Below are 11,633 nucleotides of genomic sequence, written 5' to 3'. Positions count from 1 at the left end.
GATATTCTATCGACAGTTGGCGCGCTAGGTAGGGGTGTGCGTGCTGTTTCCTTGTCGAACAAGATGGCTTTTTTCGCAGGCTCTTCGTCCCTCCCGCAGCCCGGCAAGATCTTCATGGTCGGATCCATCTTATGGATCATCAACGCTGACGGAGTCGGAGAGCTCCTCGAGCCGATGCAGATCCGATCTGCACCGACCACTACCGCACCTGCAACTACAGATCCGATCTTGGAACCACTTCCGAGGTCTCCCTCACCAGCGACTTGCCGCCCACTTCCTCGCTACTAGAGGAGGCACATCAACAATGATGATCTGATCGAATCCATCGATCGGGTCGGTCTGAAGCTCGCTGATTGCCTCTCCATCACCGAGTTGGCTCTGGATAGTTTTGTTCATCGCCGACCACCCTCCAATCCGGATCTATCGAAAGCTGCTCAGCAAACTCCAGGGGTTATGGCCCTGCCCTTCAGGCTCGCCAACACCGCCGCTACATACCAAGACGCCCTGAGGGGCAAATTCACCGACCAAGTGGGGGATATTCATCCTATCGCCGACTAGATCGCTGATCAGCTCCCGCCGATGGTCAACATGCTGCACGCTAGCCGAGGCCCCAGAGCATCCCTCCAAACCATCCTGGAGGAAAATCCGGACTCCGAATCCCAAGGCTCCATGGAGACTCTCGCCGAAACCTTCACCGAGCAACCCCCTCTCCCGCCTTTCCGAGGGGCGCGATCTTCAATGTCAGCATCGACTGCCCCCCTCGGAATGGCGAAAACGATGAGGAACGCACTGCTCGTGAAAACAGGAACATCAACTATGCACAACGTCATGAAAACAAGCGTGCCCTTGCGATGGCCGAAGCTGCTCGTGACAACCAATTTGACTTGCAAGGAAGGCCACTCCATCGCAACCTTGATGAAGAATTTCTCCACGTTGACGGCCACGACGTCTTCAAGACTCCAAGCACCAACCTCATGGTGGCTACCAACGAGCTCGCTCGCCTCCCGCAGACGCCCGAGCTCGCCAAAGTTGCCGCTATGCTGAAAGCGGCACACTATCAAGACAACGAAATCCGAGAGGATCAGAGGCCTTCGTGCTCCATGAGCACGATTCGATGATCAGCCGTGCCAAGATCTAATTGTCGCCCCAGTCAAAGCCGCTTCGCTGACCAGTCATTACCTCCCCAGGGAGGAGCCGAGGGCCACCGTGCCGAGCATCATTGCCAGCACGACCAGGAGGTCGACTAGGATGCTCGAGTGCGCCTCAGTAACCTTCGGGATGCATGACGCCGTATCGAGCAACGTCGCTTCGGTTGCCATGAAGATGAAATATGCCACCGCCAGGAGTATGAGCAAGAGTACAGTAATTCAGACTCAGCTCTGGAGCCGATCGTCGTTGGCGTTGCTGCGGGCAACAGCATCGACAGCCCAGAAGGGTCCCCAGCTTTCACCAGGGTGCTCAGAACACTCCAGTGGCCCCGTGGTTTTAAAATCATCGGGGTCGAGCCCTACGAAGGAAGGATGAACCCAACTCAGTGGCTGCAGGCTTACACCACTGCTGTCCACGCCGCCGGGGGAGACACCAATGTCATGGCAAATTACCTCCCCGTCATGCTCACGCCAGCTGCCATGAGCTGGTTCACAAGCCTTGCCCCGGACTCCATCGGATCTTGGGAAGAGCTAAAGAAAGTCTTCACCGACAACTACATGGCTACATGTACGCGGCCGGGCACCAAGCATGATCTTAACCGCATCACCCAAAAACTGTCCGAGCTCCTCCGCAGCTACATCCGATGTTTTTCCGAGATGAGGAATTCTATTCCCAACATCACTGAAGCTAAGGTCATCATCGCCTTTATCCGAGGACTTCATCACTGCGAGCTCCATTCCAAGTTCAACCGCAAGCCACCTATAGGCATCGGCGAGATGATCATGACCGCCAACCAGTACGATGACACAGAGGAAACTAAGGTGTGATTCAACGAAGATACGGGCACAAATCGCCCACCTCACCGCTACGATGACCGCCCCAACAACCGACGCCACAACAACCGCCGCTATGACGAACGAAGTTTCCACCAGGACATCGGCCGTGATCGGCCATAGGGATCCATGCCTGGTCAGAATCGCCACCATCGGCCAGACCACTTTGTCACTAGCGTCAATGAGCCAAGCGCCAAGCGCAACTACGATGAGCAGTACAAGAAGATCCTCGACGGCCCATGCCCCCTCCACAAGAACGCCAAACACAAGATGAAAGACTGCCTTAGTTTGGCCAAGGAGTTCTAGGACAAAAAGCTGGACGATGATGCCAACGGTGGGAATGGAGGCCGTTGACCACCTGGGGGCAATAACAATGCTTTCTAGGACCATGACAAGGTGGTCGCCACCATCTTCGGGGGCCTCGCCTCCACCGAGAGCAGAAGAGAACGGAAGCTCGCCACCCGACGAGTGCTCGCCGTCGCATCAGAGGAAACCACCGCCAACCCCAGCTATCGCCCATGGTCAGAGGTCCCCATCATCTTTAGCAGGGACGACCACTGGGCGGACATACCCTACATATGACGTTTCCCCCTCGTCCTCGACGCAACCATCTAGAAGGTGCTCTTTAGAAAAGTCCTTGTCGATGGTGGCAGTGCTTTGAACCTACTCTTCGTCGGGGCCCTAAGGGAGTTAGGCCTCGCGATAACAGATCTCACACCTTCAGACTCCTCCTTCTAGGGTGTGCTACCTGGTAGGGCATCCAGACCACTTGGAGAAATCACCTTGCCAGTACAGTTCAGCACGTCAAGCAATTATCGCGTCGAGCATGTCAACTTCTATGTTGCCGACTTTGACACCGCCTACCACGCCATACTTGGTCGGCTAGCTCTGGCCAAGTTCATGGCCGTACCACACTATGCATATCTGGTGATGAAGATGCCTTCGCCTACAGGAGTCCTATCTCTATGGGCCAACCTCTCCGTTGCCTACGCCTACGAGACAGAGAGTCTCGCTCTCGCTGAAGCCACCGACCTCTCCATTCAGATGGCTAGCATGGTCGCCAAAGCCAAGATGGCGTCCACCGATGACATGGAGATCCCAGAGCTGGAGCTTCCTCGTGCCTCCGCCAAGTCGAAGGAAGTCAAGGAGGTCGGCCTTGGCCTCGACGACCCCTCCAAGACCGTGAAGATTGGGGCTCACCTTGACCCCAAATAGGAAAGCGTGCTCGTCTCCTTCCTACGTGCCAATGCCGATGTGTTTGCATGGAAACCTGCAGACATGCCGATGGTACCGCGAGAGAAGATCGAGCACTCCTTGAATGTCTCGCCGACCGTCAAACCAATCAAGCAGAAACTCCGCCGATTCACGCCAGACAAGGAGGCTATTAGGGTAGAAATAAAACGGCTCTTAGCGGTCGGATTTATAAAAGAAGTGTATCATCCAGATTGGTTAGCAAACTCTGTTCTCATTTGAAAAAAGAATAAAGAATGGAGAATGTGTGTTGATTATACTGATCTTAACAAACACTGCCCTAAAGACCCCTTTGGCTTGCCTCAGATAGATGAGGTTGTAGACTCCACCGCTGGCTGCGAACTGCTCTCCTTCCTTGACTGTTACTCCAGCTATCATCAGATCTCCCTCAAGGAAGAAGACCAGATCAAAACGTCTTTCATCACGCCTTTCAGGGCATATTGCTACACAACAATGTCCTTCGGACTCAAAAACACCGAGGCTACATATCAAAGGGCCATCCAGATGTGCCTCGACTAGTAGATCGGCCACAATGTCGAAGCTTACATCGATGACGTGGTCATCAAGACCAAGACTGCTGACAACTTTATCGCCAACCTCGAAGAAACTTTCGCCAACCTGAACAAGTACCGATGGAAACTAAACCCTTCAAAGTGCATCTTTGGAGTTCCATCCGGTATACTGCTGGGCTACATCATCAATGCTCGTGGCATCGAACCTAACCCTGACAAGGTCTCCGCCATCACTAATATGAAACGATCGACATGCGTCGAGGATATACAGAAGCTTACAGGCTGCATGGCTACTTTAAGCCGCTTCATATCACGCCTCGGCAAAAAAGGGCTACCTTTCTTCAAGCTTCTCAAGGCTTCCGAGCATTTTTCCTGGTCAAAAGAAGCGGACGCAGCTTTCGAGCAGCTTAAATTGTTCTTAACAAGGCCTCTGATCATGACCGCGCCACGATCAGATGAAACTCTTCTGGTCTACATCGCCGCTACTTCTCGCGTCGTCAGCACAGCTATCGTCATCGAACGCGAGGAAGCTGGGCACGCTTACAAGGTGCAACGTCCGGTCTACTTTATCAGCGAGGTACTTAATGAGCCCAAAACTCATTACCCTCAGGTACAAAAGCTGCTATATGCAATTCTGATTATGTCGCGCAAGCTCCGACACTACTTCGAATACTACAAGATCACCGTGGTCACCGAGTTCTCTCTGGGGGACATTCTCCGCAACAAAGAGGCCAATGTCCATATCATCAAGTGGGCTGTTGAGCTCGGCACTTACTCCATCGAATTCAGAAGCAGACCTACCATTAAGTCATAGGCGCTCGCCGATTTCATCGCTGAGTGGACCGAGATCCAAGAACCCATTGCCGCCACTTGCCCCAAACACTGGGTGATGTACTTTGATGGCGCCCTTAACATCAACGGTGTTGGTGGGGGCATTCTGTTTATTACGCCAACGAAGGATAAGCTCCGATACGTTCTCCGAATACACTTTCCGGCCTCCAACAACGCCGCCGAGTATGAAGCATGTCTCCACGGACTCCGTATAGCCATTGAGCTCGGCGTCAAATGGCTCATGGTGTACGGGGACTCCGCGCTGGTTATCAACCAGCTCAACAAAGACTAGTCCTATTCTAGTGAGAAGATGGACGCATACTGCGCCGAAATCAAAAAGCTTGAAGGGAAGTTCTACGGTATCGAGTACCACCATGTGGTATGAGATCAAAATCAACCTGCCGACCAGTTCTCAAAGATAGGTTCTTCTCACGCCACGGTCCTGCTGGGGGTCTTCGTTCAAGATCTCTTGGTGCCAACCATTAAAGAAGAAAAAAAGTTGAAGAGGTTCCCCCTGCCGAGCAGTTGGTACTTGCGGTACCTTCGCCGATCGCCGATTGGAGGGAGCAGTTCATCAAGTACCTCACCAGCGCCGAAGTACCCGCCGACAAAACTAAAACTGAACGTCTAAGTCGCCGAAGCAAGCATTACGTGCTGGTGGACGTCAACTTGATGAGGAAAAGTGCCAAGGAAGGGATACTGCAGAAATGCATCACCCAAGATGAAGGGGTAAAGCTGCTACTCGAAATTCACTATGGTTCCTGCGGCAATCATGTGACTTCGAGAAACCTGGTCGACAAAGCTTTCTGAGCTGGTTTTTACTGGCCTACGGCCATCTCTGACGCTGAAGATCTCGTCCAACGCTGTGAAGGATGTCAGTTTTTCGCCAAGCAAATACACGTACCGGCACAAGAACTGCAGACCATCCTAGCTTCCTAGCCTTTCGCATGCTGGGGACGGGACATGATCGGGCCTTTCAAGCCAGCGCAGGAGGTTTCTGGTATGTATACGTCGCCATTGATAAGTTCTCCAAGTGGATCGAGTACAAACCGCTCATTTCAGCTACTACAAAGAAAGCAGTCGAGCTCTTTGAAGATATCATACATAGATTCGGTCTCCTGAATAGCATCATCACCGACCTTGGAACCACGTTTACCAGCCATCATTTCTAGGACTTCTGCGAAGACCAGTGCATCTCCATTAAATACGTTTCTGTTGCCCATCCTAGAGCCAATGGATAGGTCGAGCGGGCTAACGATATGATCCTTGACGCCCTCAAAAAAAGGCTATATCAGAAAGAAGAAAAGCATCTAGGCAGATGGCTTAAAGAGCTACTAGCTGTGGTCTGGAGACTGCGCACTCAAGTTAGTCGCAGCACTGGTGTGTCTCCATATTTTTTGGTCTATGGCTCAGAGGCCATACTACCAGCGGATATTGCCTTCTGGGCACCTAGGGTGGAAAATTATGATGAAGAGCAAGCCGCAGCTGTTCGAATAGAGGACGTCAATAGGGCCGAGGAGGAACGCTTGATCACCTGCGTCCGCATAGCCAAATATCTAGAAGGCTTGCGGAGGTATTATAACCACAACGTAAAAGGTCGTTCATTCACCGTCGGCAACCTCGTTCTCCGCAGAAAGCAAAAGACTAAAGGGTTGCACAAGCTCTCCTCCCCCTAGGAAGGGCCTTACATCGTCAAAGAGGCCACCCGACCAGGCTCTTATTGCCTAAGTGACTTAGAAGGAGTCGATGTTCCCAACTCGTGGCACATCGAACACCTTATACGTTTCTATCCTTAAAACACTCCAGATATGTACTCTCCAATTTTATATTCAGTAAAGTTTTGGTCTCCATAACTTGTCTCTGTTTTGTCTCTATTGTGGTTTAACATCCACTTGCGGTCATCGAGCACCATGCTACTTCATAACGAACTCCAATACGTGATCGCCATAACTGCGCCGAACACGATTTCTCCAAAATCACCGAACATGTTTTCTCTAGAATCACCGAACACGGTTTCTCCAAAATCGCCGAACATGATTTCTCCAAAATCACCGAACACGATTTTTCCAAAATCGCCGAACATGTTTTCTCTAGAATCACCGAACATGGTTTCTCCAAAATCGCCGAACACGATTTCTCCAAAATCGCCGAACATGTTTTCTCTAGAATCACCGAACACGATTTCTCCAAAATCGCCAAACATGTTTTCTCCAGAATCACCGAACACAGTTTCTCCAAAATCGTCGAACATGATTTCTCCAAAATCGCCGAACATGTTTTCTCTAGAATCACCGAACACGGTTTCTCCAAAATCGCCGAACACGATTTCTCCAAAATCACCGAATACGTGTTCTCCAAATCACCAAACACGTTTTCTCCAAATCGCCAACGTAACTCGCCACACGTTTTCTCCAAACCGTCGAACGCTTTACTCTAAATTTCCAAGATATTTTGCCGATCAGCGAGCAGCCTACTCTCTATTCTGTTCTATTCAGAGAAGACCCAGTCTCCGATCTCTCCCTCACGTGCCACGGGCTCCGCACTCTGCGTTATGGGTGGTCGGTTGCAGTTCCTTGGTCGCGCCTTTTTCTCCAACACGTGCACGGACTCCGCGCTCGACGTTATGGATTATGGGCCAGCCAAGGCTAAGAGCTCAGTTCAGAACTAATTGCTCGGACGCCGCTTATACTGTCTACATCTCCAAGTTATTTCGGTAATCGCCGGGCAGCACATGTTCCCCTCTTTTTTCTATGGAGAAAACCTAGTTACTGATCTCTCCCTACACGTGCTACGGGCTCCGCGCTCTGCGTTATGGGTGGTCGGCTGCGGTTCCTTGGTCACGCATGTTCTTCCTACACGTGCACGGGCTCCACGCTCGACGTCATGGACTATGGGCTAGCTGAGGCCATGGGGGTCAGTAGCGAACTAACTGCTCGGACTCTACTTATGCTCCGTATAAATACCTTATGGTCGTAACTACGAAGATTTTTTTGCCGAAATACAACATGACTGCATACACATGCACTTTATAACATTTATCATGTATAAAAGGGTTTTTTATGCTTTCGCGCGTTCTAACTACACTGTCTAGAAATTATAGATGATGTTCACCAAGCAGATCATTGTGCTCCGCCATTGCCGTCCATCTCGCCGAACAGGTCTATATCAGTGGTCAGATTCTTTGCCACGTCCTCCACCTCATCCTCCAGCTTCTAGGTCTCCGCATCGCTCAGTCCTTCGACGAAACCACCCCCTATCGACTGAATGTCGATGGTTGGGTAGTGGGATCGAACCACCATGAGAACGTGAGTAGTGACGGTCACAATGGCATTGCAGTTGAAGATTTTGAAGTTCTCCCACACCACCTTGCACCTTTGGATAATAGTGTCCGAATGTTGCCGCCTGCCGTCGGTCTGCGAAGCCGGTTCTAGGTCGACACAGTCAAGCACTGGCTTAATTGCGGCAACTACAGCATCGAAGTTCTCTTTTTGGATCTTGGCCTCCTGCATCAGCACGTCAAGCTGTGCTTTGGCTTTATGACGATAGCCTATAGGCGTTACAATGTTCTATCATACAAGGAAGCTACTTTAAAAAGTAATTCCGGCCAGGAGGAATTCACCTTTCAGCTCCTCAGCCAGTTTGTCTGCCCGCTCTGTTTCCTTCGCCTTCTCCTGGCGAAGTTGATCGATGGCCTAGCGTAGTTGGCCAAGTTTAGCGTCTTGCTCTGCAAGTGCAACTATTATCACCAAAAACAACGGTTTGACAGCAATATGAAAATACAATCGCCGATATATTGAACCTGCTTTCTGCTCGGATGCACTTTTCAGCTACTCGGATTTTCTCTCCAGCTGCTCGGAGGCACTCTTCAGTTGGCTGGAGACAACGGCCAGTTGCTCAGACTGACTCCGCACCTGCTTGGATGAAGCAACCAGCTTTCTGGTCAGGACCCCATTCTGGTACTCTAGGTCCCACGCATTGGATTCTATAAGGTCTCGTTCGTGTCGTGCTCTTTGGATGTTTTTCTCCGAGAGGTTCATCGCTTCTTTGAGTTTTTCATTCTCCTCGGTGAGAGGCTCCATCCTCTTTATCAGTTAGCGACACTGCTCAGTAGTCCGAGTTATCTCCTACAAATACATAATAATAGTGTCGATATCCAATTCCAAACGTTGACTAGGACCCTTCAAGGTGCAGTGCTAACCTTGATCTGCCTCATCACACCGGTAAGAGCAGTCTCCAGCCTCCTGAACTCCTTGGTGGTGTCCTCCTCTTCGACAATCACTATTTCATCACTGCGCTTTCGGAGGATCCGGACTGCTTGGGGTTGAGGCTCATCACGCATGATCTCCTCCACCTTGTCCTCCTCTGTTGCAGCCGGGGGCACCACCTGGGGGCTCGGTGGTCGGATAGCGGGTCTGACCATGCCCTCCGAAGCATCAAGGACTGCCGTCTGCTCCTTCGGTGCTGCAAGCTTTTTCGTTCCAGATTCCGCCATTGCCAAAGGTGTTGTCGCCGACTCATTTGCCGTTGTAGACAGTCATTCGCTGCCACCAAGCCCACCAGGGGTAGCGATTGGCTCCCCCGCGTGCTCCTGAGCACTCGGGGACTCTAGGATGGGGTCTATTGGCATCTCCCCTGCTCCAGGGCTAGTTTCTGATTGCACCTCAGTCTGAGTGGGTGGGGCTAGATCTGTTGTTCGCCTTGCACTGTATCAAATCAGTTATTTAGTCACCACAGAAGTAAAGAAAATACAGCAAAGTAACTACAGCACAAGGAAACTTACGGTTTGGTCTGACGGTTCAATTTCTTGAACCAACGGTGCCGGCCGGAGCCTCCGAGCGTAGCCGCGGGGTCGACTCCAGTGCTCGGCGGGGGAATTCTCGCCTCTTCCTCGGTCGGCCTCGGTTCCACCTACTGCTCCCGGTCTGCTTCTGTTTGTTGCTCGGGGACTTCCATTGCTCGCCCTGCGGGGACTTCCGTCATCTGCTGCGTAGAAATTCCCTCCGCTCGCTGCTCGAGGGAACTCCTTGTTAGCGCTTCATGGACTTCTTCGCCTACCCCAGGTTGTTCCTCTGCGCATGGGCTGCGTGGAGGCATTTTCATGCTCGGGGGAGGGTTCATGAGAATCTCATCGTCGTCAGACCAATTGAACACCATGGTCCTTTGTGTTCGATTGGTCTGATCATCATCAAGTGAGATGCTGCCTAGTTTGCGGGGAGCAGTACCCGCTGTTTTCCTCTTCTTCTGGGCTGGCTCATCTGCGGTCGGCCTCTTCCCTAGGATTTTCGCCGACACCAGGGGAGGACTCTCCGTCCGACCAGTATCCATAACTCCGGATTCTGAGGATATGCCAACGGAGCTTTCTTCGGGTTGAACTCATCGTCATGCATCCACTAACAGTGGCCAATCATTTCTCGGCATGCTCGAGAAATACACTGCCTTGTCCTGTGAATGGATCTTCACATGAGTAGGATCAGTTTAATGCTCGGCAATGACAACATATAAAAAAAACTTCTCGAAAACACATAGTCAGAATATTCACCTAGGGAGGTAGATTCTTGTAGTTGAAGGGCTTTGTGTACCCTAACAACCTGAATGAGGCCAGCGGAGCAAACAACTCGGCAGTCCGCTCTTCAACGACGTTCCTAGACAGTATTTCTGGCCTCTCTCGGGTACCGTTGGTCTCCCCTTTGAATTCAAAGCCTAGGTGCGTCCTCTCTTTACAGGGCTGGACGCGGCGCACTATGAAACTTGCCGCCACTAATCCGCCATTGGTCTTCACGCTCTTAATTAAGCCAAGGAGTTCATTCACTTGCTCCATACCATCTTTGCTCGGTAGCTCCGACCAACTCCTCTGGCTTTCTGGAATGTGGTCGGTGTTATAGCGAACCGCTAGGTGGCCTTGTCTCATGTAGAACCATCTGGTGTTCCACCCCTTCAGTGACGTGTTAAGCGGTATGGTAAGGTATTCGCTCGCCATTCCATCCCGCAGCTAGAGATATACCCCGCCGACCACCTTGGAACCAGCGCCACCTCTCTTCTTCAGCCAAAATAGGTGATCGAAAAGATTGAAGTGGGGTAGGATTCTAAGGTATGCCTCACAAAAGTGGATGAAGATTGAGATGTGCAAAATGGTATTGGGGTGGAGATTGCACAGAGTAACCCCCCAGAGCTCTAACAGATCCCTCAGAAATGGGTGAACAGGAAACCCTAACCCATGCCAGAAATAGTCCTCAAATACCACTGCTTTGTCGGTATGAGGTGTTGGAAAGGACTCACCGAGGGTTGGCCGCCATCCGGTGGTAGCACGGTCAGGGAGAATGCCGGCTTCCACCAATCTATTTAGGTCCACCTCTCCCGTTCTCGACGGCACCCACTCCTCGTCGCGCTGAGACACGGTGTCCGCCTTCTTGGGACTGGCCTTCTTTGATTTCACAGCTCCTCTCTTCGGCGCCATCTCCCAGATCTAGTTAGGGTTTGGCGGCGGAGGCAAATATGGTTGCGGATTCGGGGATGTGAGAGACGAGGAGGACGATGAAGTGGAAAAGGTGGGAATGGGGTATGCGGCGGCGCCATTATAAAGCACTTTGCCCACCTTTCCGAATTCAAGGGTTTTTGGGAAACCGTTCCCGTGATCTGCGCCGCTCCGAATTCTCCGACGCGTCTTAATGGGCCGTTACCTAGACTTTAATGCAACCGTAGCCCACGTCGCTCATTTATCGCTGCCGTCAGTTGCTACTCGCCAAATAATCACCAACTTCTCCGCCATTTATCGAGGCCCAGTAACAGTTACTGTACAGCCGTTTCTCTGATTTTATCTCCACAGTTGGATTTTCTCCGATATCTTCGCTTGGAGTTCGGGGACTAGCTGTATGCTCGGTTGGTCTTCTATTTCTCTGTTTTTGACCCTGGCACCACATGACTACGTCATCTACTGTCAGGCTCAGGGACTAAGTGGGCACACTTCACCTTGCGGTGAATGTCCTTTTTAGGTCTATGCCTGGGGACTGGCTGCCTGCTCGGCTGGACCTCTTTTTCTTCTGCTTTGGATCCTGACACC

Source organism: Miscanthus floridulus, chromosome 3 (assembly GCF_019320115.1).
Source record: "Miscanthus floridulus cultivar M001 chromosome 3, ASM1932011v1, whole genome shotgun sequence".
NCBI classification, from domain to species: domain Eukaryota; kingdom Viridiplantae; phylum Streptophyta; class Magnoliopsida; order Poales; family Poaceae; genus Miscanthus; species Miscanthus floridulus.
The sequence above is the reverse complement of the archived record's forward strand: the minus strand, read 5'-3'. Positions refer to the sequence as shown.